Consider the following 26,048-nt stretch of genomic DNA (forward strand, 5'->3'; position numbering starts at 1 on the left):
GGTAACACAGCCCTCCATATAACTATCCAAATTTCTCTTAAATGTTACAATTGAACCTACATCCACCAGGTGCGCTTTTATCTCCACCCCACGAGAGAAGAAATAATCCCTCAGGTTAAATATTTCACCTTTCACCCTTAAAATAAGACCACTAGTTCTCGTCGCACCCAGCCCGATGGAGGAAATGCTTTCCAGCATTCACCCCGCGGGAGGGTCTGGGATCAGGGGGCCCAACTTCGTAATAGACGTACGACCCTTCTAGAGCGGAGAGGAGGAGGGCTTTCGGAGGAGTGCGCGCATTCGCAGGGGCGATGAGCGAGCAACCCGCTCTGACCGGCAGCGCTCACCCGCACTCTCCGGCTCTGCTACGTAGATCTTCACCTGTGTCTGTGGTGGGCGGCGGAGTGTCCGGGTCAAGATGTTAACTCAGCAGATCAGGGATAATCTCCGGAAGGTCGCGGACAGCTGGTGTACACGGAACAGTCCGTGTTACTGCGGGGATTCGGATCCGGATTCGGGCCTGCCTCCCGGTTTTTATTGCACTGCCTTACTTCCCATTTTTCTATTTTCTATTTATGATTTATAATTAAAATTTTTAATATTTACTAATTTTAACTATTTTTAATATTTTTATTATTTAATATCTGTAATCCAGGGAGTGTGAGGCTAAGAATCAAATATCGCTGTGATGATTGTACGTTCTAGTACCAACTGTTTGGCGACAATAAAGTATAAAATATAAAGTATAAAGTATAAGTAACGCATCGTATTCACCGACGTACTTTCAGACTTCTGTATCTTCTGCCCGATGGGAAAGGGGAGAAGGGAGAATCTCCGGGGCAGGAGGGACCTTTGATTATGTTGTCCGCTTTCCCGGGGCAGCGAGAAGTACAGACGGAGTTCATGAATCCTGTGATGTGCTGGATTGAAGTGGTTAAGTGATGGCTAGTAGCGATTCGAGGGGCTGAAGGGCTTGTTTCCTTGAAACTTGACTAATTGTGAAGGGTGAGAGAGGCAGAGGGAGCCGGGTGAGCCGGAGAGTGTTTGAGGATAAAGCAGGAAGACAGACCCAGAAAACACGGGAACAGGCTATTCGCTCCATCTTGTGTATCCGACCAACACAGGCGAGGGCGAAGGTTTAAAGATTGGCTAGATCTGTCACATGCAGGTCGAAGGCGGCTTTGGCGTCAAATCAGATCGGGGGAGGGTTCTGTGGGCCTGGCTGCAACAGTCGTCACGTTACTAACCCGAACGATGCTCCCAAGAAACTCCCGCGGTCACGGCGAGTACAAACTCCTTTCGGGTCACTCGGGTCCCCATGTCACCCGGCTTTCTTTCTCCGCCCCTCTCGTTGCTGACGGTCACGCTACCATGTCGCCCCAAAACGCTTGCTTCCCACACCGGGAGTCGAACCCGGGCCGCCTGGGTGAAATCCAGGAATCCTAACCGCCAGACCATACGGGAGACGCTGAAAGACGATAGCGGGGGTATTTCGAAGGGATTTGCGAGGCAACTTCTTCACACAGAGGATGCTGTGTGAATGCAACCAGATGGGTACAAATAACAACGTTCAAAAGGCACTTGCACACGGGTAGGAAAGTCTTCGAGGGAGACAGGCCAAAGAGAGGCAAAAGCAACTACAGATGGGGAACTTGGTCGGATCCCACAAGATGGACCGATATAGCCTGTTCCCGTGTTTTCTGGGACTGTCTTCCTGCTTAATCCTGAAGCGCTCTGCATTTCACTCACCGTCTCCGGCTCACCCGGCTCCCTCTGCCTCTCTCACCCTTCACACTCACTCAAGCTCCAAGGAAACAAGCCCTTCCGCCTCAGAATCGATACTAACCATTGCTCAACCAGTCCAATCCAGCACGTCACAGGATTCCTGGACTCCGTCTGCACTTCTCGCTGCTCCGGGAAAGCGGACAACATAATCAAACATCCCTCTTGCCCCGGAGATTCTCCCTTCTCCCTTTTCCCATCGGGCAGAAGATACAGAAGCCTGAAAGTACGTCATTGAATACGCTGCGTTACACCGATTCCCCGCAGGAACACGCACTGTTCCGTGTCCATCAGCTGCCCGCGACCTTCCGGAGATGCTCCGTGATCTGCTGAGTTTCTCCCACAATGTGTGTGTCGCTCCACCTACGTTCCGCAGCTTGGCGTGAACCCCTGGACATGGACCCTCCGCCGCCCACCGCAGGCACAGCTCCCGCAGGTGAAGATCTGCGTGGCAGAGCCGGAGATTGCGGGTGAGGGCTACCGGCCAGAGCGGAGTGGTCGCCCATCGCCCCCGTGAATGCGCGCACTCCTGCGAAAGTCCTGCTGCTCTCCGCTCTAAAAGGGACGTACGTCCATTCCGAAGGTGGGCCCTCTGGTCCCAAACTCTCTCACGGGGTGAATGCAGGCGAGCTTTTCCTCCATCGGGCTGTGCGAGACGACAACTAGGGGTCTTATATTAAGGATGAAAGGTGAAATATTTAACATGAGAGAAATTTGGATGCGTACAAAGAGGGCTGTGTTACCGGTGCAGGGGGATTGGACTAGGCAGAACGCCAGGCTGCTACTAACAAAATAGGCGGAAGGGCCTGTTTCTGTGCTGCGGTGCTCTATCACTGGATGCCGGATGGAACCCAGACGGAGTCAAACAGGGATGGCCGACACCTCTGGTCCCTGCACCTCCTGCCTCCACATGCACGACCCCCAGGCTACGTTGTCTTCTTTCGCATCTGCAGTCCCTCGTGCCCCTTGCCGTCACACCCCGGGTCGGTGTAATGACATCACGCTAACCGGCACGTTACCGTGTCGCCCCAGAACGTTTGCTTCCCATACCGGGAGTCGAACCCGGGCCGCCTGGGTGAAAACCAGGAATCCTAACCGCTAGACCATATGGGAGACGTTGAAAGGCGATAGCGGAGATACTGTGGAGGCCAAGTCATTGGGTTATTTAAGGCAAAGGCTGATATTAGTGGTATGCAGACGTCGGTTAGTAGAAACAGTTTCGCCGGGACTAGCAGAAGGCCAAGATTGCACCTGGTTGTCAGAGGCTGATAGAGTCGCAGGCCATTTGGAGCACTCTGTAGGTAGTGGAACTTATCCCCACAACCACACCCGGCTATGACAGCCTTAGGAACTGAGATTGAAAGATTCTTGATTAGTCAGGGCCTGAAGGGATACGAGGTGAAAGCAGGGGATTGGGGTTGAGAGGGGAAATGGAAAAGCCATGATGAAATGGCGGAGCCGACTCGATGGGCCAAGTGGCCTAATTTTGCTCCTATATCGCATGGAATGTTATGGAATGTCTGCCCGAGAAAGCGGCAGAGGCAAATGCACAGGCAATGTTGAAAAGTCATTTTGGACAGGTGCAAGGATAGGAAAGGTGAGGGGTCTGGACCAAATACAGACACATGGGATTCGAGTGGAGTAGGACCATAAGAACATAATCTTTTAAGACCATAAGACATAGGAACAGAATCAGACCATCCGGCCGATCGGGTCTGTTCCACCATTCCATCATGGCTGATTTATTATCCCTCTCAACCCCATTATCCTGCCTTTCCCCTTAACCTTTGACACCCTTATTAATCAAGAACCTATCAACAGCCGTCTGTGGCAATATATTCCACAGATTCACCAGCCACTGGGTGAAGAAATTCCACCTCATCTCCGTTCTAAATGGACGTCCCTCGGTTCCGAGTCTGTGTCCTCTGGTCCTAGACTCCCCCACTATTGGAAACATCCTCTCCACATCCACTCTATCTGTCTCCTCTGGTACTAGACTCCCCCACTATTGGAAACATCCTCTCCACATCCACTCTATCTGTGCCCTCTGGTGCTAGACTCCCCCACTATTGGAAACATCCGCTCCATGTTCACTCTGTCCAGTCCTTTCAACACTCTGAAGGCCCAAGAGGCAGAACACAGAGTGGGTATGAGACCCGGGACAGTGTGTCCATATCACACCCACACCAAACTCGCCTTCTACTTCTTCGTCATCACCTTTCTCGCCAGCACGGCTAAAAGGGCGCACTCATCCCAGCCAAACCCTCACCCCGACCTTCTCGAAACTTACCCTGCCTCTGCAGTCGTCCCAAGTAACCCCTCCAGCACCCCAACCTAGGCATTCTCCTCTCTAGTCCGCGTCCCCTCCCCAGCTCACGGCCGCTCTCCGTACTCCCGCCTCTGCGTTTGACCTCAGCTCCTCCCCACTGCACTACCCTCTCCACTTTCCCACACCCTCCCGTCTCTCAACCCATTTACCCCTCACGCATCCCTCTCCCACCTCATCCACCATTTTCCAATACCCCTTAATTCTCCTCCGGTGCCCCATCTTTCGCTTCCCTTTCCCCTCTCCCTCTTCCCACTCCTCTTTCTTCTCCTCCACCCTCGCCCATTCCATCTCCCCTTCCCAAACTCTTTACTCTCGCCCTCTCCATCTGCTTACCTCCCTTACCCTATCCCTCTATCTCCCTGTTCCATGTCCTCCTCCTCCTCTTTCTTCTCCCTTCCCTCCTTCCCCTTCTCCTCCCCGTTGCTCCCACTCCGGAACTATATAGCAGGAAAAATAGGCCATGCGGCCCATCTAATCCATACTGACAAGGGACCCTATCCACTCGAATCCCATGTGTCTGTACTTGGCCCAGACCCCTCATCTTTCCTATCTGAGTATCTGTCCAACGTGACTTTTCAGTGTTGCCTGTGCATTTGCATCTGCCCCTTCCTCGGGCAGACATTCCATAAGATTCCCTGTCATATAGAAGCAGAATTAGGCCATTCGGCTCCGCCATTTCATCACGGTTGATCAATTTCCCCTCTCAACCCCAATCTCCTGCTTTCGCCCCGTATCCCTTCATGCCCTGACTAATCAAGAATCTTTAAGCCTTGGTTCCTAAGGTTGTCATAGCCGGGGGTATGGGGGTGGTAGTGGGGATAAGCTCCCACTACTTATAAAGTGCTCCAAATGGCGCGCGTCTCTGTACAGAGGAGGTTCACCAGGTTGATTCCAGGGCTGCAGGGGTTAAACTATGAGGCGAGATTGAGTCGCTTGGGACTGTACTCCCTGGAATTCAGAAGAATGAGAGGAGATCTTATAGATGCAGACTAAATTTAGAAATGGATAGCTAAGATAGAAGTAGGAAAGTTGTTTCCAGAGATAGGTGAGACTAGAACTAGGGGACATAGCCTCAAGATTCAGGGGTGAAGATTTATTACGGGGATTAGGAGAAACTGCTTTTTCTCAGAGAGTGGTGAATCTGTGGAATTCTTTGCACAGGAAAGCAGTCCAGGTTTCTTCACTAAATATATTCAAGAAACAATTAAATAGGTTTTTACATAGTAGGGGAGTTAAGGGTTATGGGGAAAAGGCAGGTAGATGGAGCTGAGTTTACGGACAGATCAGCCATGATCTTATTGAATGGCGGGCAGGCTCGATGGGCCGGATGGCCTACTCCTGCTCTTAATTCTTATGTTCTTGTGTTCTGCGAGGCCCGGCGGAACTATTTCTACTCATGGAGGGCTGACTACCACTAATATCAGCCTTTGGCTTAAATAATCCTAAGAATTGGCGCCTACAGTATCTGCATTATCGTCTTTCAGCATCTCCCATATGGTCTAGCGGTTAGGATTCCTGGTTTTCACCCAGGCGGCCCGGGTTCGACTCCCGGTTTGGGAAGCTAACGTTTTGGGGTGACACAGGAAAGTACCTGTTAGCGTGACGGCATTACACCGACCCGGGGTGTGACAGTACGGGGCATGAGGGACTGTAGATGCAAACGAAGTCAAGGAAGCCGGAGGTAGGAGGCAGGAGGTGCAGGGACCGAAGGCGTCGACCATTCCTCTTTGACTCGACTGAAGCTACCCAACCGGCTTGGTTCTTCCCGGCATCCAGAGCACTGCAGCACAGAAACAGACCCTTCGGCCCCTTTAGTCACTGGCAGCCAGGTGTTCTGCCTAGTCCCAGTAACACAGCCCTCCGTGTACCCATCCATATTTCTCTTAAATGTTACAATTCAAACTTGCATCCACCTGGTCCGCTGTCAGCTCCACCCCACGAGAGAAGAAGTAATCCCCTCAAGTTAAATATTTCACCTTTCACCCTCAACATAAGACCCCTAGTTCTCGTCTCACCCAGCCCGATGGAGGAAAAGCTTGCCAGCATTCACCCCGCGGGAGAGTTTGGGACAAGAGGGCTCACCTTCGGAATGGACGTACGTCCCTTTTAGAGCAGAGAGGAGGACTGTCGGCGTAGTGCGCGCATTCACTCGGGCGCCGGGCGAACAACCCGCTCTGACCGGTAGCCCTCACCCGCATTCTCCGGCTCTGTCGCGTAGATCTTCACCTGCGGGAGCTGTGTCTGTAGTGAGCAGCGGAGGTTCGGTGTCAAGGGGTTCACGCCAAGCTGTGGAACGTAGGTAGCACAACACATAAATTGCCGGAGGAACTCAGCAGATCACGGAGCATCTCCGGAAGGTGGCGGACAGCTGATGGTCACGGAACGGTGCGTGTTCCTGCGGGGAATCGGTTCAACGCATTGTCTTCACTGACGCGCTTTCAGGCTTCTGTATCTTCTGCTCGATGGGAAAGGGGAGAAGGGAGAACGTCCGGAGCAGGAGGGATGTTTGATTATGTTGTCCGCTTTCCCGGGGCAGCGAGAAATGCAGACGGAGTCCATGAATCCTGTGATGTGCTGGATTGAAATGGTTAGTAGCGATAACATTGTTAATTGTACCAGCTACACCGCCCTCTGTATGAAGACGTTGCCTTTCAAATGCCTTCGATGTATCTCCGCTATCGTCTTTCAGCGTCTCCCATATGATCTAGCGGTTAGGATTCCTGGTTTTCACCCAGGCGGCCCGGGTTCGACTCCCGATGTGGGATACAAAGCGTTTTGGGGCGACATGGTAGCGTCGCCATCAGCAGGTGACATGGGGAGGAGAATAAAATGCCATCACTGCGACATTGGTCTATTCCCGAAAGGAGTTTGTGCGTTCTCGCCGTGACCGCGTGGGTTTCCTTGGAGCATCGTTCGGGTTAAGAAATTGTTGGCAGCCGGTCTTGGCGCCCGCAACATGACGATTCCTGCAGCCAGGACCAGCAGACTCCTTCCTGGTCTGATTTTATGTCAATGCCGCCGTTCACTGCGTAATTCGACCTACATGTGACAGATCCGGCCAATCTTCAAACCTACGCCCTCCCTTGGAAACCCTCGTGATCTGTGGAGAAAATGGGACTGAGACAATTCACTTTATCTATGGATGAATTTATAAATCTCTATAAGGTTCTTCCCCACTCTCCTCCGCTCGAGGGAAAACAGCCCCAGACAATCCAGCTACTCCTTATAACTCCTTCAGACCTTCAGTCCCTGAAAAGCCCAATGATTTCCACGTTCTCTCCAGATTGATTGCAACCTTGCAAGGATTCCGAGATGCGATGTTCTTAATCTTTTGAGACCATAAGACATAGGAACAGAATCAGACCATTGGACCCATCGAGTTTGCTCTGCCATTCCATCATGGTTGGTTTACTCTCCCTCTCAACCCCATTCTCCTGCACTTCCCATTAACCTTTGACACCCTTATTAATGAAGAACCTATCAACAGCCGTCTGATTCCACAGATTTATCTGCCATTGGCTGAAGAAATTCCACCTCTTCTCCGTTCTAAATGGACGTCCCTCTGTTCTGAGTCTGAGCCCCCTGCTCCTAGACTCCTGCACTATAGGAAACATCCTCACCACATCCACTCTATCTGTGCCCTCTGGTCCTAGGTACCCCCTCTACTGGAAATATCCTCTCCGTATCCACTCTGTCTGTGCTCTCTGGTCCCAGACTCCCCCACTATTGGGAAACATCTGCTCCATATTTACTCTATCTAGTCCTTTCAATACTCTGAAAGCTCAAGGGGCAGAGAAGAGAGTGGGTATGAGACCCGGGACAGTGTGTCCATATCACACCCGCACCAAACTCGCCTTCTACCTCTTCCTCTTCCTCACCTTCCTCACCACCACGTCTCAAAGGGCACACTCACCCCAGCCCAACCCTCACCCCAACTTTTTCGAACCTTAACCTGCCTCTGCCGCCATCCCAAGTAGCCTCTCCACCCTCCACCACACCAACCTACGCACTCTCCTCTCTAGTCCGCGTCCCCTCCCCAGCTCACGGCCGCTCTCCGTTTAACCTTTGCGTTTGACCTTAGTTCCCCTCACCCAATCCCTCCCCACACCCCATGCGGCCCATCTCACCCCACTCTCTCTCAGCTCTCTCCTCTTCTCCTTCCTTCTCCCTTCCATCTTTTCCCCTCCCCTTCCCGTTGCTCCTCCTCCGGAACTATAATAGTAGGAAAATAGGCCGTGCGGCCCATCTCATCTGTGCTGACAAAGAATGCTATCCACTCGAATCCCATGTGTCTCTATTTGGCCCGGGCTCCTCACCTTTCCTATCCGTGTATCTGTCCAAAGTCCTTAAGGTTCCCATAGCCGGGGGCGGGGGCGGGGGTCGGTGGTGATAGTGGGGATAAGCTCCCACTGCCTATAAAGTGTTCCAATTGGCGTGCGTCTCTAACATTCTCTAACAACCAAGTCCAACCCTTGGCCTTCAGGTGTGGCTTAGTTGCTAGGCACGGCCCAACTGTTTCTGCTGATCGACGCTCCCTACCACTAATATCAGCCTTTGCCTTAAATAACCGAATGACCTGGTCTCCACAGTATACCCGCTATCCCCTTTCAGCGTCTCCCATATAGTCTAGCGGTTAGGATTTCTGGTTTTCACCCAGGCGGCCCGGGTTCGACTCCCGGTATGGGAAGCAAATGTTTTAGGGCGACACGGTAGCGTGGCCGTTCGCAGGTGACCTGGCGACGGAGAATAAAATGCGATTACTGTACTGCGAACCCGGTTCGATTCCCGAAAGGAGTTTGTGCGTTCTCGCCGTGACCGCGTCGGTTTCCTTGGAGCATCGTTCGGATTAGTAAATTGTTGGCAGGCGGTCTTGGCGCCCGAAACGTGAGGACTCTTGCAGCCAGGCCCAGCAGAAACCTCCATGATCAGATTTGACGACAATGCCGCCTTTTACTGCGTGATGCGACTTACATGGGACAGATTCAGCCAATCTTTAACCCTACGCCCTGTCTTGGAAACCATCGTAATCTGTGGTGAAAATGGGACTGAGACAATTCACTTTATCTACGGGTGAATTTATAGATCTCTATAAGGTTCCTCCGTCAGTCGACTCCGCTCGACGGAAAACAGCCCGACAATCCAGCCGCTCCTTATCACGGCAGACCTTCAGTCCCTGAAACGCTCAATGGTGTTCGCGAACTCTCCAGATTGATTGCATCCTTACAAAGATTCTGAGATGTGATGTTCTGAATCTTTTAAGACCATAAGAGATAGGAACAGAATCAGGCCACCCGGCCCATCGAGTCTGTTCAGCGATTCCATCATGGCTGATTTATTATCCCTCTCAACCCCATTCTCCTACCTTTCCCCTTAAACTTTGACCCCCTTATTAATCAAGAAACTATCAACAGACGTCTGTGGCAATGAACTCTACAGATTCACTAGCTACTGGCTGATGAAATTCCTCCTCATCTCCGTTCTAAATGGACGTCCCTCTGTTCCGAGGCTGTGCCCTCTGGTCCTAGACTCCCCGGCTATTGCAAACACTCTATCTGTGCCTCCTGTCCTAGAATCTCCCACTGTTGGAAACATCCGCTCCATGTTCACTCTGTCTAGTCCCTTCAATACTCTGATGGCTCAAGAGGCAGAGAACAGAGTGGATATGAGACCCGGGACAGTGTGTCCATATCATAGCAAACCCGTCTTCTACTTCTTCCTTATCATCTTTCTCACCAGCACGGTCAAAAGGGCTCACTCACCCCTCCCATCCCTCACCCCGACCTCCTCGAAACTCACCCTGCCTCCGCCGCCATCCCGAGTAACCCCTCCGCCACACCACTCCAACTATGAGTCTCCTCTCTAGTCCGCGTCCCTTCCCCAGCTCATGCCGGTCTCCGTACACCCGCCTTTGCGTTTCACCTCGGTCCCTTCTCCCATTCCCTCTCCACTGCCCTACCCCTCTCCACTTTCCCACACCCTCCCGTCTCACAATCTCTTTACCCCTCACACATCCCTCACCCACAATGTTCCAGCACCCATTAATTCTCCACCGCTGCCGCCATCTCTCTTTTCCCAATGTATTTAGCTTTCCCCTCTCCATTTCCCGCCTCCCCTCCCCACCCCTCTTACTTCACCTCCAGCCTCGCCCACTCCATCTCCCTGTCCCATCTTCTCCCTTCTCAATGTATTTACCTTTCTCCTCCCCCCTTCCCATCTTCTCTCTTCCCAATGTAGTTACCTTTCTCCTCTACCCTTCCCATTTTCTCCCTTCCCAAAACCTTTCCTCCCGCCCTCTCTATTTCTCTATCTCCGCTATCCCATCCCTCTCCCTCCCTGCCCAATACCCTCCTCCTCTCCTTCTGCCTTCCATCGTTCCCCCACCCCGTCCCGTTGCTCCCACTCAGGAGCTATATAGCAGGAAAGACAGGCCATGCGGCCCATCTCATCCATGCTGACGAAGAAGCCCATCCACTCGAATCCCATGTGTCTGTATTTGGCCCGGACCCCTCACCTTTCCTCTCCGAGTATCTGTCTAACGTGCCTTCACGGTGTTGCCTGTGCATTTGCTGCTGCCGCTTCCTCGGGCAAGACATTCCATAAGATCATGTGATAGCGGAGCAGAATTAGGCCATTTGGCCCATCGAGTCGGCTCCGCCATTTCATCTGGGCTGATCCGTTTCCCCTCTCAACCCCAATCTCCTGCTTTCGACCACTATCCCTTCATGCCTTGACTAATCAAGAGTCTTTCAGCCTTGGTTCGTCAGATTATCACCAACGGGGGTGGTAGTGGGGAGTAGCTCCCACTACCTGTAAAGTGCTCCAAATGGCGTGTGTCTTGAACAGCCTCTGACAACCAAGCCAACCCCTGGCCTTCACGTGTGGCTTAGCTGGTAGGCCCGGCCGAACTGTTTCTACTGATCGACGCTCCCTACCACTAATATCAACCTCTGCCTTAAATAACCGAATGACTTGGTCTCCACAGTATCTCCAGTATCGCCTTTCAGCGTCTCCCATATGGTCTAGCGGTTAGGATTCCTGGTTTTCACCAGGCGGCCCGGGTTCGACTCCCGGTATGGGAAGCAAACGTTTTGGGGCGACACGGTAGCGTGGCCATCAGCAGGTGACATGGGGAGAAGAATAAAATGCCATTACTGCGACATGGGTCGATTCCCGAAAGGAGTTTGTGCGCCCTCGCCGTGAACGCGTGGGTTTCCTTGGAGCATCGTTCGGGTTAGTAAATTGTTGGCAGGCGGTCTTGGCGCCCGAAACGTGACGACTCTTGCAGCCAGGCCCAGCAGAAACCTCCCTGGTCTCATTTTATGTCAATGCCGCATTTCACTGCGTAATTCGACCCACATGTGACAGATCCGGTCAATCTTTAAACCTACGCCCTCCCTTGGAAACCCTCGTGATCTGCGGAGAAAAAGGGACTGAGACAATTCACTTTATCTATGGGTGAATTTATAACCCTCTGTAAGGTTTTAACCTCAGTCCCCTCCGTTCAAGGGAAAACAGTCCCAGACAATCCAGCTACTCCTTATAACTCCTTCAGACCTTCAGTCCCTGAAAAGCCCAATGATTTCCGCGCTCTCTCCAGATTAATTTCACCCTTGCAAAGACCCTGAGATGGGATGTTCTGAATCTTTTAAGACCGTAAGACATAAGAACAGTATCAGATCATCCGGCCCATCGAGACTGTTCCGCGATTCCATCATGACTGATTTACTATTCCTCTCAACCGCTTTCTCCTGCCTTTCCCCTTAACCTTTGAAACCCTTATTAATCAAGAAACTATCAACAGCCGTCTGTGGGAATGAATTCCACAGACTCACCAGCCACTGGATGATGAAATTCCACCAGATCTCCGTCCTAAATGGACGTCCCTCTGTTCCGAGGCTGTGTCCTCTGGTCCTAGCCTCCACCACGATTGGAAACATCCTCTCCACACCTACTCTATCTGTGCCTCCTGGTCCTAGAATCTCCCACTATTGGAAACATCCGCTCCCACTATTGGAAACATCCGCTCCATGTTCACTCTGTCTCGTCCCTTCAATACTCTGATGGCTCAAGAGGCAGAGAACAGAGTGGGTATGAGACCCGGGACAGTGTGTCCATGTCATATAAAACCCGCCTTCGACTTCTTCCTCATCATCTTTCTCACCAGCACGGTCAAAAGGGCTCACTCACCCCTCCCATCCCTCACCCCAACCTCCTCGAAACTCACCCTGCCTCAGCCGCCATCCCAAGTAACCCCTCCAGCACACCACTCCAACTATGAGTCTCCTCTCTAGTCCGCGTCCCTTCCCCAACTCATGCCGGTCTCCGTACACCCGCCTTTGCGTTTCACCTCGGTCCCTTCTCCCATTCCCTCTCCACTGCCCTACCCCTCTCCACTTTCCCACACCCACCCATCTTCCAACCCCTTTACCACTCACACATCCCTCACCCACCATTTTCCACCACCCATTAATTCTCCACCGCTGCCGCCATCTCTCCTTTCCCAATGTATTTAGCTTTCCCCTCTCCATTTCCCTCCTCCCCTCCCCACCCCTCTTTCTTCACCTCCAGCCTCGCCCACTCCATCTCCCCGTCCCATCTTTTCCCTTCCCAATGAATTTACCTTTCTCCTTTCTCCTTCCCATCTTCTCTCTTCCCAATGTATTTACCTTTCTCCTCCCCCCTTCCCATCTTCTCTCTTCCCAATGTAGTTACCTTTCTCCTCTACCCTTCTCATTTTCTCCCTTCCCAAACTCTTTCCTCCCGCCCTCTCTATTTCTCTATCTCCGCTATCCCATCCCTCTCCCTCCCTGCCCAATACCCTCCTCCTCCCCTTCTGCCTTCCATCGTTCCCCCACCCCGTCCCGTTGCTCCCACTCAGGAGCTATGTAGCAGGAAAGACTGGCCATGCGGCCCATCTCATCCATGCTGACGAAGAAGCCCATCCACTCGAATCCCATGTGTCTGTATTTGGCCCGGACCCCTCACCTTTCCTCTCCGAGTATCTGTCTAACGTGCCTTCACGGTGTTGCCTGTGCATTTGCTGCTGCCGCTTCCTCGGGCAAGACATTCCATAAGATCATGTGATAGCGGAGCAGAATTAGGCCATTTGGCCCATCGAGTCGGCTCCGCCATTTCATCTGGGCTGATCCGTTTCCCCTCTCAACCCTAATCTCCTGCTTTCGACCACTATCCCTTCATGCCCTGACTAATCAAGAATCTTTTAGCCTTGGTTCTTCAGATTGTCACAAACGGGGGTGGCAGTGGGGATTAGCTCCCACTACCTACAAAATGCTCCAAATGGCGTGTGTTTCGAACAGCCTCTGAAAACCAAGCCCAACCCCTGGCCTTCCCGTGTGGCTTAGCTGCTAGGCCCGGCCCAACTGTTTCTACTGATCGACGCTCCCTACCACTAATATCAGCCTTTGCCTTAAGATAACCCAATGACTTGGTCTCCACAGTATCTCCGCTATCGTCGATCAGTGTCTCCCATATGGTCTAGCGGTTAGGATTCCTGGTTTTCACCCAGGCGGCCCGGGTTCGACTCCCGGTATGGGAAGCAAACGTTTTGGGGCGACACGGTAACGTGCCGGTTAGCGTGATGCCATTACACCGACCCGGGGTGTGACGGCAAGGGGCACAAGGGACTGCAGATGAAAAGAAGCCAAGGTAGCCAGGGGGTCGTGCAGCGTCTGTGTAGGCAGGAGGTGTAGGGACCAGAGGCGTCGACTATTCCTCTTTGATTCTACTGACGCGACCCAACCGGCTGGGTTCCTCTCAGCATCCAGTTATAGAGCACTGCAGCACAGAAAACTGACCCTTCGGCCCATTTAGTTAGTGGCAGCCTGGTGTTCTGCCTGGTCCCATCCCCCTGCATCGGAACACAGCACCCTTTGTACCTCTCCAAATTTATCCTAAATGTTACCTACATCCACCTCGTCCGCTGTCATTTCCACCTCACGAGAGAAGAAATAATCCCTCAAGTTAAAAATTTCACCTTTCACCCTTAACATAAGACCCCTAGTTCTCGTCTCACTCAGCCCGATGGAGAAAAACCCCGTCAGCATTCACCCCGCGGGACAGAGTTTGGGACCAGAGGGTCCACCTTCGGAATGGACGTACGTCCCTTTTAGAGCGGAGAGGAGGAGGACTCTCCTGGCCTGGGTTGGTAGACTATCACTCGAAGACGGTGCTCTGCAGTTGGTCAAGTTTGGCTAACTTGGAAGTTTCGGAGGACAACGGAACGATCGACGGCATCAGCTTACCTGAAGAACTAAACACTCTTTCTATCACTACTCAACTCTATACCACGATCTGAACTGAACTTTACTCATCACCGTAAGTCTGTATCCATTTACTCCTACGATTTAAGACGCTTGGTTCCTGTATTTCCACACTTATATAAATGTAATCTTTGCTAACCTGTTTGATATATCTGAATTTATATTAAAAAATTCCGTGGTTACCAATAAATAGTATTAGTTAATAGCAATACCAGATTCCAAAGTTTTTCCATTTCTGCTGGTTGTTTAACCCGTCACGGGGTACGTGGCAACCTGCATCCACCTGGTCCGCTGTCATCTCCACCCCACGAGAGAAGAAGTAATCCCTCAAGTGAAATATTTCACCTTTAACACTTAACATAAGACCCCTAGTTCTCGTCTCACTCAGCCCGATGGAGAGAAGGCCTGTCAGCATTCGCCCCGCGGGACAGAGTTCGGGACGAGAGGGCCCACCTTCGGAGTAAACATACGTCCCGTTTGAGAGCGGAGAGGAGGAGGACTTTCGCAGGAGTGCGCGATTCGCAGGGGCGACGAGCGACCACTCCGCTCTGATCGGTTACACCCCCCACCCCACCCCCCTGCATTCTCCGTCTCTGCCGCGTAGATCTTCACCTGCTGGTGCTGTGTCTGCGGTGGGTGGCGGAGGGTCCGTGTCAAGGGTTAACGCGAAGCTGTGGAAAGTAGGCATGAAATGCCGGAGGAACTCAACAGATCACGGAGCATCTCCGGAAGATGGCGGACATCTGATGGACACGGAGCAGTGCGTGTTCCTGCGGGGAATCGGTGTAACGCAGCGTATTCAATGACGTACTTTCAGGCTTCTGTATCTTCTGCCCGATGGGAAAGGGGAGAAGGGAGAATGTCCGGGGCAGGAGGGATCTTTGATTATGTTGTCCGCTTTTCCGGGGCAGCGAGAAGTGCAGACGGAGTCCGCGAACCCTGTGACTTGCTGGACTGGGCTGGTTGAGTGATGGTTAGTAAAGATTCGGTTTGCCGAAGGTCTTGTTTCCTTAAAGCTCGACTGAGTGTGAAGGGTGAGAGAGGCCTTTGCGTTTAACCTCAACTCCCTTCTCCCACTCCCCTACCCGCTCCACTTCCCCACACCCTCCCGTCTCCCAACCGCTTTACGCCTCACTCATCCCTCTCACCTCACCCACCACTTTCCACCACCCATTAATTCTCCCCCGTTGCCCCTATCTCTCCCTTCTCAATGTATTTACCTTTCTCCTCTCCATTTCCCTTCTCCCCTCCCCACCTCTCCTCCAGCCTCGCCCACTCCATTCCACGTCCGATCTTCTCCCTTCGAAAGCTCTTTACTCTCGCCCTCTCTATTTCCTTACCTCCCTACCCCATCCCTCTATCTCTCTGTTCCATATCCTCCCACTCCCCTTCCTTCTCTCTTCCTTCCTTTCCCCCTCCCCTTCCCGTTGCTCCCACTCCGAAAAAACACGAAAAACAGGCCATGCGCCTCACCTCATCCATGCTGACAAAGAATCCTATCCACTCGAATCCCATCTGTCTGTACTTGGCCCGGACCCCGCACCTTTCCTATCTGTGTATCTGTCCAACGTGCCTCTTCGGTTTTGCCTGTGCATTTGCCTCAGGCGCTTCCTCTGGCAGACATTCCATAAGATCATGTCATACCGGAGCAGAATTAGGCCATTGTGATGTGCTGGATTGAAATGGTTCAGCGATGGCTAGTATCGATTCGGGGGGCCGAAGGGCTTGTTTCACTTGAAGCTTGAGTGAGTGTGAAGGGTGAGAGAGGCAGAAGCAGAGGCGGGTGAGCCGGAGACGGTGAGTGAAATGCAGAGCGTTTGACGATAAAGCAGGAAGACAGTCCCAGAAAACACGGGAACAGGCTATTCGGCCCATCTTGCGGGATCCGACCAAGTTCTCTATCTGAAGTAGTTGTTTTTGCCTCTCTTTGGCCTGTCTCCCTCGTAGCCTTTCCTACCCGTGTTCAAGTGTCTTTTAAACATTGATATTTGTACCCAGCCGGTTGTATTTACACAGCATCCTAAGTGTGAAGAAGTTGCTTCTCAAATCCCTTCGAAATATCCCCGCTCTCGTCTTTCAGCGTCTCCCATATGGTCTAGCGGTTAGGATTCCTGGTTTTCACCCAGGCGGCCCGGGTTCGACTCCCGGTGTGGGAAGCAAACGTTTTGGCGCGCCACAGTAACGCACCGATCAGCGCAGCGTAACGCCTTTGTTGCGAACCGGTTCTATTCCGGTAAAGTGCAAAAGGAACTACAGATGAAAGAAAAAAAACAAAGTACAGGGGGTCGAGCAGCGTCTGTGGAGGCAGGAGTTTCAGAGATGCGAACGGCGACCATTTGCCTTTGACTCTAGTGACGCTGCCTACTCCGCTGGGCTCCTCACAGCATCCAGTTATAGAGCACAGCAGCACGTCTTCCGGCCCGTTTAATCAATGGCAGGCTGTTGTTTTACCTAGTCCCATCTACCTGCACGGGTAACATAGCGCTCCGTCTATCTGTTCTAACTTTACTTAAATATTACAATTTATCTTGCAGCCACCAGGTTGTTCTACACTCTCGCCACCTGCTGAGTGAAGAAGTTCCTCAGTTTCACCTTTCACGCTTAACATAAGTCCACCAGTTCTCGTCTCAGCCAGCCCACTTGGGGGAAAGCCCGCCAGTATTCACCCCGCGGGAGAGTCTTGGGCCAAAAGGCCCACAATCAGAATAGAAGTACGTCCCAGCAGAGCAGCGATAAGGAGGAATTTCGCAGGAGGGAGCTGGTTGGGTGTCAGACGGTCACTCCGCTTTGAGCCGCCGCCGTCACCCGCATTCTCTGGCCCTGGCTCGTGGATCTTCACCGGCGGCTGCTGTGTGCGCGGTGGACGGGGGAAGGTGCATGTCAAGAGAAGACAGGAAATGCCGGAGGAACTCAGCAAATCAGGCAGCATCTCCGGAAGGCCGCTGATGTAGATGGAGCGGCACGTGTTCCTGAGGGCACTGTAGCTACCTGAAAAAGGTCACACCCAATGCGGGAGAGGACACCAAATACCACCGGGTTTAATAGGACAGAATGGGGTGTATCCGTGGTATTCATTGCTAATGTCGACTGTGGAGGACAAGTCATTAAGCGTATTTAGAGCGGGGAGATTGATGGTTCTTGATTAGTAAGGGCGTTCAAAGGATATGGGGAGCAGGAAGGAGAATGGATAATAAATCAGCTGTGATGTAATGGCTGTTCAGACTCGATGGGCCGAATCGTCTAATTGGCTCCTATGTGTTACGTACCTTCATGCCGTTGTATCTTCTGCCCGATGAGAGAAGTGGGAAGGGAGATCCCGGGGGCGGGAGGGATCTTTGATTCTGAGGTCCGCTTTCCCGGTCTCCGTGACGTGCCGCATTGGACTGGTAGGGTGATGGCTGGCATGAGTCCGAGGGCCGAAGGGCCTGCTTCCTGAACGCCTGACTCAGACTGAAGGATGAGAGAGGCAGAGGCAGCCGGCTGTCCCGGAGACAGTGAGTAGAAAGCTGGGCAACCGAGGGTAGAGAGGGTTTCAAGAGCGAATCCTTCGAGCTCATCTGCTTAATTTCTACCTTTAATGTCTTTCTTTACCCATTTCAGGGGGGATGGCGGTTCTGCCGCAGGCCCTTATCGTGGAGTTCTCCTCTGGGTAAACAAATCCCCACACCACCCAGCTCCTTTATTCCCCACTCTCACCTGCCTATTATTTTCCCCTGGGTCCCCTCCTCCTTCCCTTTCTCCCATGTTTCACTCTCTTCTCCTATCAGATTCCTTCCTCTTCAACTCTTAACCTTTCCTCCGCAACTGGCTCCACCAATCACCTTCCAGCTAGTCTCCTTCCACCCTGCCCCCACAACCTTTTCTATTCTGCCTGCTTCCCTTTTCCTTCTCAGTCCTGAAGAAGGGCCCTCGGCTCGTAACGTCGACTGTTCGTTCATTTCCTTGGAAGCTGCCCAACCTGCTGAGTTCCCCCAACTTCTTGTGGCGTGAAACTGTACAGAATTTTGATTTGCGGCGAACAGTGAAAGAAAACGGGAAGAGCAAATTGAAAGCAATGTCAAATAATTGCCAAAAATTCAAATATATTTAAAGCTACAAAGTATGTTATTTCAAGCAACACACATCAAAGTTGCTGGTGAACGCAGCAGGCCAGGCAGCACCTCTAGGAAGAGGTAGAGTCGACGTTTCGGGCCCAGACCTTTCGTCAGGACTAACTGAAAGAAGAGCCAGTAAGAGATTGGAAAGTGGGAGGGGGAGGGGGAGATCCGAAATGACAGAAGAAGACAGGAGGGGGAGGGATGGAGCCAAGAGCTGGACAGGTGATTGGCAAAAGGGATATGAGAGGACCATGGGACAGGAGGCCCAGGGAGATAGCGAATCTGAGTCAAAATGTGGTCGAAAAGTTGAAGAGCCGAAGAAATTACAGATGGGGAGCAGTGAGAGATGGTTTCACTGAACTCCCGTCGAAGAGAAGAATTAAACTTCTTCAGTGTAGGCATCACCAGAAGAGGCTTCGCAGTAGTGAATTTTAAAACGCAAACACGAGGAAATCCGCAGATGCTGGAAATTCAAGCAACCACATCAAAGTTGCTGGTGAATATTGTTTATTTATTTAATTGTGGTGAAACTACTTGCATCAAAAATTTTAGAGTGTACGTTAGTAGTCCACCTATTCACCACTTCATTGCCTTTTTCACCTTTCACTGAGATAGACGGGCTTGGTGCAGTGCAATCAGCTCTCAACATCGGCCAGAATATCACACAGAAGGAGTCACAGCTCCCCACGTTCAGGAATTTCCAGTCTGCTCCGCTGCTTTGAAAGAGGTTCGGTGACTTATTGTTGGAAAGGCAATAAAACAACTTGACATTTTTTTGCCACAGTGCAGGGCAGCGTCCAGAGATTTCTTTCTGCACCCAAAAGTCTTTATTTGATTTTTTAAAAAATCTTGGCTTCAGCTCAAAGCTATTTTGGAGCGACAGCAGATCTTCCTCCATCCCCCCCCCCCACCCCCCCACCCCGGTTAATTCCCCGTTACTAGTATTCAAGAATGGATGCACTACCTGATCTGGAATTCGGATCAAGAGATGATCCCGAGTCTTATGCAACTCACCCAGATGAGCACAGTATACTTGAAGATCATCTTTGGATGTTCTTTCTTTCTCCTCCAACTCAGAGAGGCTCGGCAACTGGAAAAGACCACGATGGCGGATGTTGCACGTAAATAGGGTTAAATTGGACAGAAATGCGGAGATGATTTTCATATGAGTTTCACGTCATTCCCTTGCAATTGACGATGAGTTATATTAAACTTCGCGAATAATTCTGATAAATAAGCAATGTCGTCACTAATATTCTCGAGTTGCTGGCTGAATGAAGCATTTGAGCCTTCAAAAAATTTTACCTCTCTCTTTTACACGTTATGTATCTGAAGAAACTTTTGATATCGTCTTTAATATTGTTGGCTAGTTTACTCTCGTATTCCATCTATACCTTCTTAATGGCTTCTTAAGTTGCCTTCTGTTGGTATTTAAAAACTTTCCAATCCTCTAACTTCCCTCTAACTGTTGGTCTATTATATATCCTGTCTTTGACTTTTATATTGGCTTGAGTTCGCTTATTAATCACGGTTGTCATCTTGTCTTTAGAATACTGCTTCCTCTTTGGGATGCACATATCCTGTGGGTTCCAAATTGCCACCTGAAATTCCATCATTTCTACTCTGCCGTCATCCCTGCTAGTGTACTTTGCTAATCAATTCTGACCAACTCCTCCCTCGTTGCCTTTGTAATTTCCTTTACCCCAGTGTAATACTGATACATCTCCTTCTTAAATTTCAGTGTGAATTCGATCATCTATCGGGTGACCTGATAGAGGTGTATAAGACGACGAGAGGCATTGATCGTGTGGATAGTCAGAGGCTTTTCCCAGGGCTGAAATGGCTAGCACGAGAGGACATACTTTTAAGGTGCCTGGAAGTAGGTACAGAGGCGATGTCAGGGGGTAATTTTTTTTTTTTTTTACGCAGAGTGTGCTGAGTGCGTGAAATGGGCTGCTGGCGATGTTGGTGGAGGCGGAAACAGGAAAGGAAGGGGGGAGGACTCCGGGATAAATAGATGAGGGGGATGGAAAGAGGACAAGTGTAGGTGTAGTCCGGTCGGTGGAGGACTGAGGATGAAGTAAGAAGCTAGGAGGTGATAGGTGGAAAGAGCGCGAAGGGCTGAGAAAGAAGGAATCTGATTGGAGAGGAGAGCAGACTATGGGAGAACGGGAAGAAGGAGGGGCGCCAGAGTAGGTGATAGGCAGGTGAGGGTAAGAGGTAAGAAGCCAGCATGGGAAATAGTGGGAGATGGAAGGGGGGGGGGGTGCAATAAAATACTGGAAGAAGAATTCAATGTTTATACCATTGGGTTGGCAGCTACCTAGACAGAATATGACGTGTTGCTCCTCCACCCAGAGGGTGACCTCATCGTGGCGGAGGAGGAGGCCATGGGCGAACCTCTCGAAACGAGAACGAGGATAGGAATCTTCGGCCCGAAACGTCGACTGTACCTCTTCCTAGAGATGCTGCCTGGCCTGCTGCGTTCACCAGCAACTTTGATATGTGTTGCTTGAAATTCCAGCATCTGCAGATTTCCTCGTGTTAGGAATTGAATTGTTTGTCCACCGGGAAATTCCACTCTTTTTTTTTGCGGATGGAGCCGAGGTGCTCAACGAAGCGGTCCCCAATTCATGTCGGGTCTCAGCAATGTAGAGGGAGGCCGCGTCCGGGGCACCGGAAGGGCTGTCAGGACAATTTGGGACCCTGGACGGAGGCGAATGGGCAGATCCAGCATTTCCGTCGCTTGCAGGGATATGTGCCAGGAGGGAGATTGGTGGGGAGGGACAAATAGGCAAGGGAAGCGCGCAGGGAGCGATCCCTGTGAAAAGCAGAAAGCCGGGGTGGGGGGGGGCGGGAGTGGAGGTCAGATGTTTCTGGTGATCGGACCCCATTGAAGATGGTGAAGTTGCAGAGAAAGATGTGTTGGATGCGGAGATTCATTGGGGTGGTAGATGAGGACCTGAGGAAGCCAATGCTTGTTAATACGGCGAGAAGATGCAGTAGGCGCGGAACTTTGGGAAATGGAGGAGATGTAGGTCCATGCAGGCAGGGGAATGGAAACTCGCTCTTCGAGGACTCAGAGCATCTCTGATGTCTTGGAAAGGAAAGCCTCGTCCTGGAAGTAGATATGGTGGAGACGAAAGAATTGGAAAAAAAGGGAATAGCATTTTTACAGAAAAGCAGGGTGGGAAGAGTGATGGCCAGGATAGCGCGGGATTAATATAGGATCATTGAAAATGAGTGGTTGATGGGGACCGATGGGCTGAATGGCCTCGCCGTGTCTCCCTATGACTATGATGGAAACAGGGACTGAAAATTGCAAAGGACCACACGAATTCCTGACGCCAAGAGTAGACAGTTCACCTTCATTCCTCGTGAATTCTTTGCAGTAAACTCCCCACCCACTTCTCTCGGACACCCTCCACGCACTTACTCAGTTTGATGCTAAGGTAGGTAGGGAAGGTAACTGTGAAGAGGGGGCTACAGAGGGATAGAGATAGGATAGTGAGCGGGCACCGAACTGGCAAATGGGGTTTGAAGTGTCAAGACAAATAACAATTAATAAAAAGTTTTTTTTTCCAAATGCTGAGGAGTGCAAAGCCCTGAGGAGGAGAGGGATCTCAGGGTATAATTCACACAGAACACAGCTGCCCACCATCCCGCACCTGTCCACGCCATCCCACAACTGCCCACACCTATCCATACTATTTTTTATAACTTTTGCACGACTTTTATTGTACTGCTTCCACAGAACAACAGAATACCATGACAATCTATATGTCAGTGATTACAAATCTGATTCTGGCTCCGGTCTGGCCTGCCTGCACCTTCCCACATCTGCCTACACCTTTTCAAGCCTGCCCACATCTACCTGCACCTCCCTGCACGTCTCTACCAAAGGAGCTGTAAGATGCTCCTTCCCTCCGCCAGCCTGCACGATCAGTCACGAGAAGTTACGGCAGCAGGTGGTGGATGAGCGGCCGGTGCGCGTCACAGGTCCTGATTGACCATGACGTCAGGGAGACAATCTCTGAAGAATATTGATAATGGCTGGGGTCACCTTTTACTCCATCCCATCACACACTCCCTCTACACTGTCCCGTCACACACTCCCGGGGTCAGACACAGAGTGAAGCTCCCTCTACACCATCCCACCACACACTCCCGGGGTCAGACACGGAATGAAACTCCCTCCACACTGTCCCATCACACACTCCCGGGTTCAGACACTAGATGGCGCTCTCTCTACACCATACCATCACACTCTCCGGGGGTCAGACACAGAGTGAAGCTCCCTCTACACTGTCCCATCACACACTCCTGGGGTCAGACACAGAGTGAAGCTCCTTCTGCACCGTCCCATCACACACTCCCGGGGTCAGACACAGAGTGAAGCTCCCTCTGCACCATCCCACCACACACTCCCGGGGTCAGACACGGAGTGAAACTCCCTCCACACTGTCCCATCACACACTCCCGGGGTCAGACACGGAGTGAAACTCCCTCCACACTGTCCCATCACACACTCCCGGGTTCAGACACTAGATGGCGCTCTCTCTACACCATACCATCACACTCTCCGGGGGTCAGACACAGAGTGAAGCTCCCTCTACACTGTCCCATCACACACTCCCGGGGTCAGACACAGAGTGAAGCTCCCTCCACACCGTCCCATCACACACTCCCGGGGTCAGACACAGAGTGAAGCTCCCTCTGCACCGTCCCATCACACACTCCCGGGGTCAGACACAGAGTGAAGCTCCCTCTACACCATCCCACCACACACTCCCGGGGTCAGACACGGAGTGAAACTCCCTCCACACTGTCCCATCACACACTCCCGGGGTCAGACACGGAGTGAAACTCCCTCCACACTGTCCCATCACACACTCCCGGGGTCAGACACGGAGTGAAACTCCCTCCACACTGTCCCATCACACACTCCCGGGTTCAGACACTAGATGGCCCTCTCTCTACACCATACCATCACACTCTCCGGGGGTCAGACACAGAGTGAAGCTCCCTCTACACTGTCCCATCACACACTCCCGGGGTCAGACACAGAGTGAAGCTCCCTCCACACCGTCCCATCACACACTCCCGGGGTCAGACACAGAGTGAAGCTCCCTCTACACTGTCCCATCACACACTCCCGGGGTCAGACACAGAGTGAAGCTCCCTCTGCACCGTCCCATCACACACTCCCGGGGTCAGACACAGAGTGAAGCTCCCTCTACACTGTCCCATCACACACACACCCTCCTCTCCTCACTGCGCAGTGTTTCCACGTAGCGGCACCCTCTCCTCACCCTCCCACCATTTTGCATCTCTCCCTCCTCACCACCTCTCCCATATGCGTCCTTCCCACTGCACAGAGCTCCGGGCTCACCAGCTTTCTCACCTAGCGACGCTCTCTTCTCACCAACCCTGGGGAGTGTCTCTGCCTCCCCACGCACCCACAACTCGCCGTCCCTTCCACATTACGGAGCTCCTCCCTCTCATTAGGTTGAGTACCTTCCCGTAGTCGCACAACGCGGCGCTCCCTCCTCACCACCCACTCACACAGCACGAAGCGCTCTCCTCGCCCACCCAGCTTCCTCCCACGACCGTGACATCGCCACCCATCATTGACTCCCCCCTATCCACAGTGAGGCGCTGTCTCATTACTGTCACTCTCATATGCCTTCCAAAGCGTAGCGCTCCCTCTTCACAACCCTTCCCAAAGCATGGTACTCCCTCTTCACTGTCGTGTAGCGCTCCCTCAGTGCCAGCAGCCTAGTGCTCAGATCTCAGGAGTGGGATTTGTCTGTGCGGGACTGAAGAGATTGTCTGTGACCTCTCTCCGACCCAGGGGTCACCGGGCAGTGATGGGGAGCAGGAACCCTGGCTGATTCCTTCTCTCTAACCCAGGTGCCACCGGTCAGTGATAGGGAACAGGATCCCTGGCCGACTCCCCCTCTCCCCCTCCCCATCCCCCTCTTCCCTCCCCCTTTCCCTTCACCTTCACTCTCGCCTCCCCATCTGGCCCTCCCCACTCTCCCACTCCCCTCTCCCCCAGCTCACCTGCTCTCCCCTCCCCTCCCCCTCTCATGAAAAGAACCCCTCTCCAACTGTTAAGCACGGGGGTGGATCGATCATGTTTTGGGCTTGTGTTGCAGCCAGTGGTACGGGGAAGATTTACTGGTAGAGGGAAGAATGAATTCAATTAAATACCAGCAAATTCTGCAAGCAAACATCACACCGTCTGTAAAAAAGCCAAAGATGAAAAGAGAATGGCTTCTACAACGGGATAATGATCCTAATCACACCTCAAAATCCACAATGGACTACCTCAAGAGGCGCAAGCTGAAGGTTTTGCCATGGCCCTCACAGTCCCCTGACCTAAACATCACCGAAAATCTGTAGATAGACCTCAAAAGAGCAGTGCATGCAAGACGGCCCAAGTATCTCACAGAACTAGAAGCCTTTTGCAAGGAAGAATGGGCGATAATCCCCCAGACAAGAATTGAAAGACCCTTAGCTGGCTACAGAAAGCGTTTACAAACTGTGATACTTGCCAAAGGGGGTGTTACTAAGTACTGACCATGCAGGGTGCCCAAACTTTTGCTTCGGGCCCTTTTCCTTTTTTGTTACTTTGAAACTGTAAAAGATGGAAATAAAAAAGTTTTCTTGCTTAAAATACTAAAGAAATACGTCATCTTTAACTTTATGCCTTTTGGAAACCAGTTCATCTTTTACTCGCTTAGCTATTCACAGTAACAGAAATTTTGACCAGGGGTGCCCAAACTTTTGCATACCACTGTACAACAAGACAGACACTACGGCCAAATTACTGAGAAACTATGACGGTTGAGTATTTCAGGATAAAGCAGAAGGATGGACCCAGAGAACGCGGGAACAGGTCCTGAGGCCAATGTGTCCGATGGACCGGTTGGTTGTTCAGCAGAAGCAGTTCCTTTGGCCTGCATCCCTCGAAAGGTTTCCCTTCCATGTCCAAGGATCTTTTAAAGTTTAAAATTTAAACAATTGTTACTCGACACGGCCATCAGACTGATTAACCCACGCTGACTTATGTGTATTTCTATGCTACATTGTATCATTTTGCCAATCAACTTTCCAGCTCTTAGCTTTATCCCTCCCCCTCCTATAATTTCGGATCTCCCCATTCCCTTCCCACTTTCAAATCTCTTACTACCTCTTCTTTCAGTTAGTCCTGACGAGAAGACCCGGCCCGAAACGTCGACTGTGCTTCTTCCTGTGAATGCAGTCTGGCCAGCTGCGTTCCACCAGCGTTTTCTGTGTGTGTGCCGCTTGAATTTCCAACATCTGCAGATTTCCTCCTGTTTTCAATTCAGTTCAGTTCAAATTGACACACCGCCCTCTGTGTGAAGAACTTGTCTCTCAAATTACATTGTATTTCCGCGGCGTTCTGTCGTCATCTCCCATATGGTCTAGCGGTTAGGATTCCTGGTTTTCACCCAGGCGGCCCGGGTTCGACTCCCGGTATGGGAAGAAATATTTTTTTTTTGGAGTGACACGGTACTGCCACCTGGGTTC

At 51.7% G+C, this 26,048-nt stretch overlaps 7 non-coding genes across 7 annotated transcripts; 6 read left to right on the forward strand and 1 right to left on the reverse strand.

Annotated features, from left to right (window-relative positions):
• Positions 1-2,823: 2,823 nt before the first annotated feature.
• Positions 2,824-2,895, reverse strand: trnae-uuc (transfer RNA glutamic acid (anticodon UUC)). Its single transcript has one exon. It is a non-coding gene; the product is annotated as a tRNA-Glu (tRNA).
• Positions 2,896-5,599: 2,704 nt separating this feature from the next.
• On the forward strand, positions 5,600-5,671 carry trnae-uuc (transfer RNA glutamic acid (anticodon UUC)). The gene has a single exon. It is a non-coding gene; the product is annotated as a tRNA-Glu (tRNA).
• A 1,133-nt stretch (positions 5,672-6,804) lies between these two features.
• trnae-uuc (transfer RNA glutamic acid (anticodon UUC)) lies at positions 6,805-6,876 on the forward strand. Its single transcript has one exon. It is a non-coding gene; the product is annotated as a tRNA-Glu (tRNA).
• Positions 6,877-8,726: 1,850 nt separating this feature from the next.
• Positions 8,727-8,798, forward strand: trnae-uuc (transfer RNA glutamic acid (anticodon UUC)). Its single transcript has one exon. It is a non-coding gene; the product is annotated as a tRNA-Glu (tRNA).
• Positions 8,799-13,595: 4,797 nt separating this feature from the next.
• trnae-uuc (transfer RNA glutamic acid (anticodon UUC)) lies at positions 13,596-13,667 on the forward strand. The gene has a single exon. It is a non-coding gene; the product is annotated as a tRNA-Glu (tRNA).
• A 2,808-nt stretch (positions 13,668-16,475) lies between these two features.
• trnae-uuc (transfer RNA glutamic acid (anticodon UUC)) lies at positions 16,476-16,547 on the forward strand. Its single transcript has one exon. It is a non-coding gene; the product is annotated as a tRNA-Glu (tRNA).
• Positions 16,548-25,931: 9,384 nt separating this feature from the next.
• trnae-uuc (transfer RNA glutamic acid (anticodon UUC)) lies at positions 25,932-26,003 on the forward strand. Its single transcript has one exon. It is a non-coding gene; the product is annotated as a tRNA-Glu (tRNA).
• Positions 26,004-26,048: the final 45 nt, after the last annotated feature.

The sequence above is a fragment of the Mobula hypostoma genome, chromosome 30, assembly GCF_963921235.1.
Source record: "Mobula hypostoma chromosome 30, sMobHyp1.1, whole genome shotgun sequence".
Classification (NCBI taxonomy): domain Eukaryota; kingdom Metazoa; phylum Chordata; class Chondrichthyes; order Myliobatiformes; family Myliobatidae; genus Mobula; species Mobula hypostoma.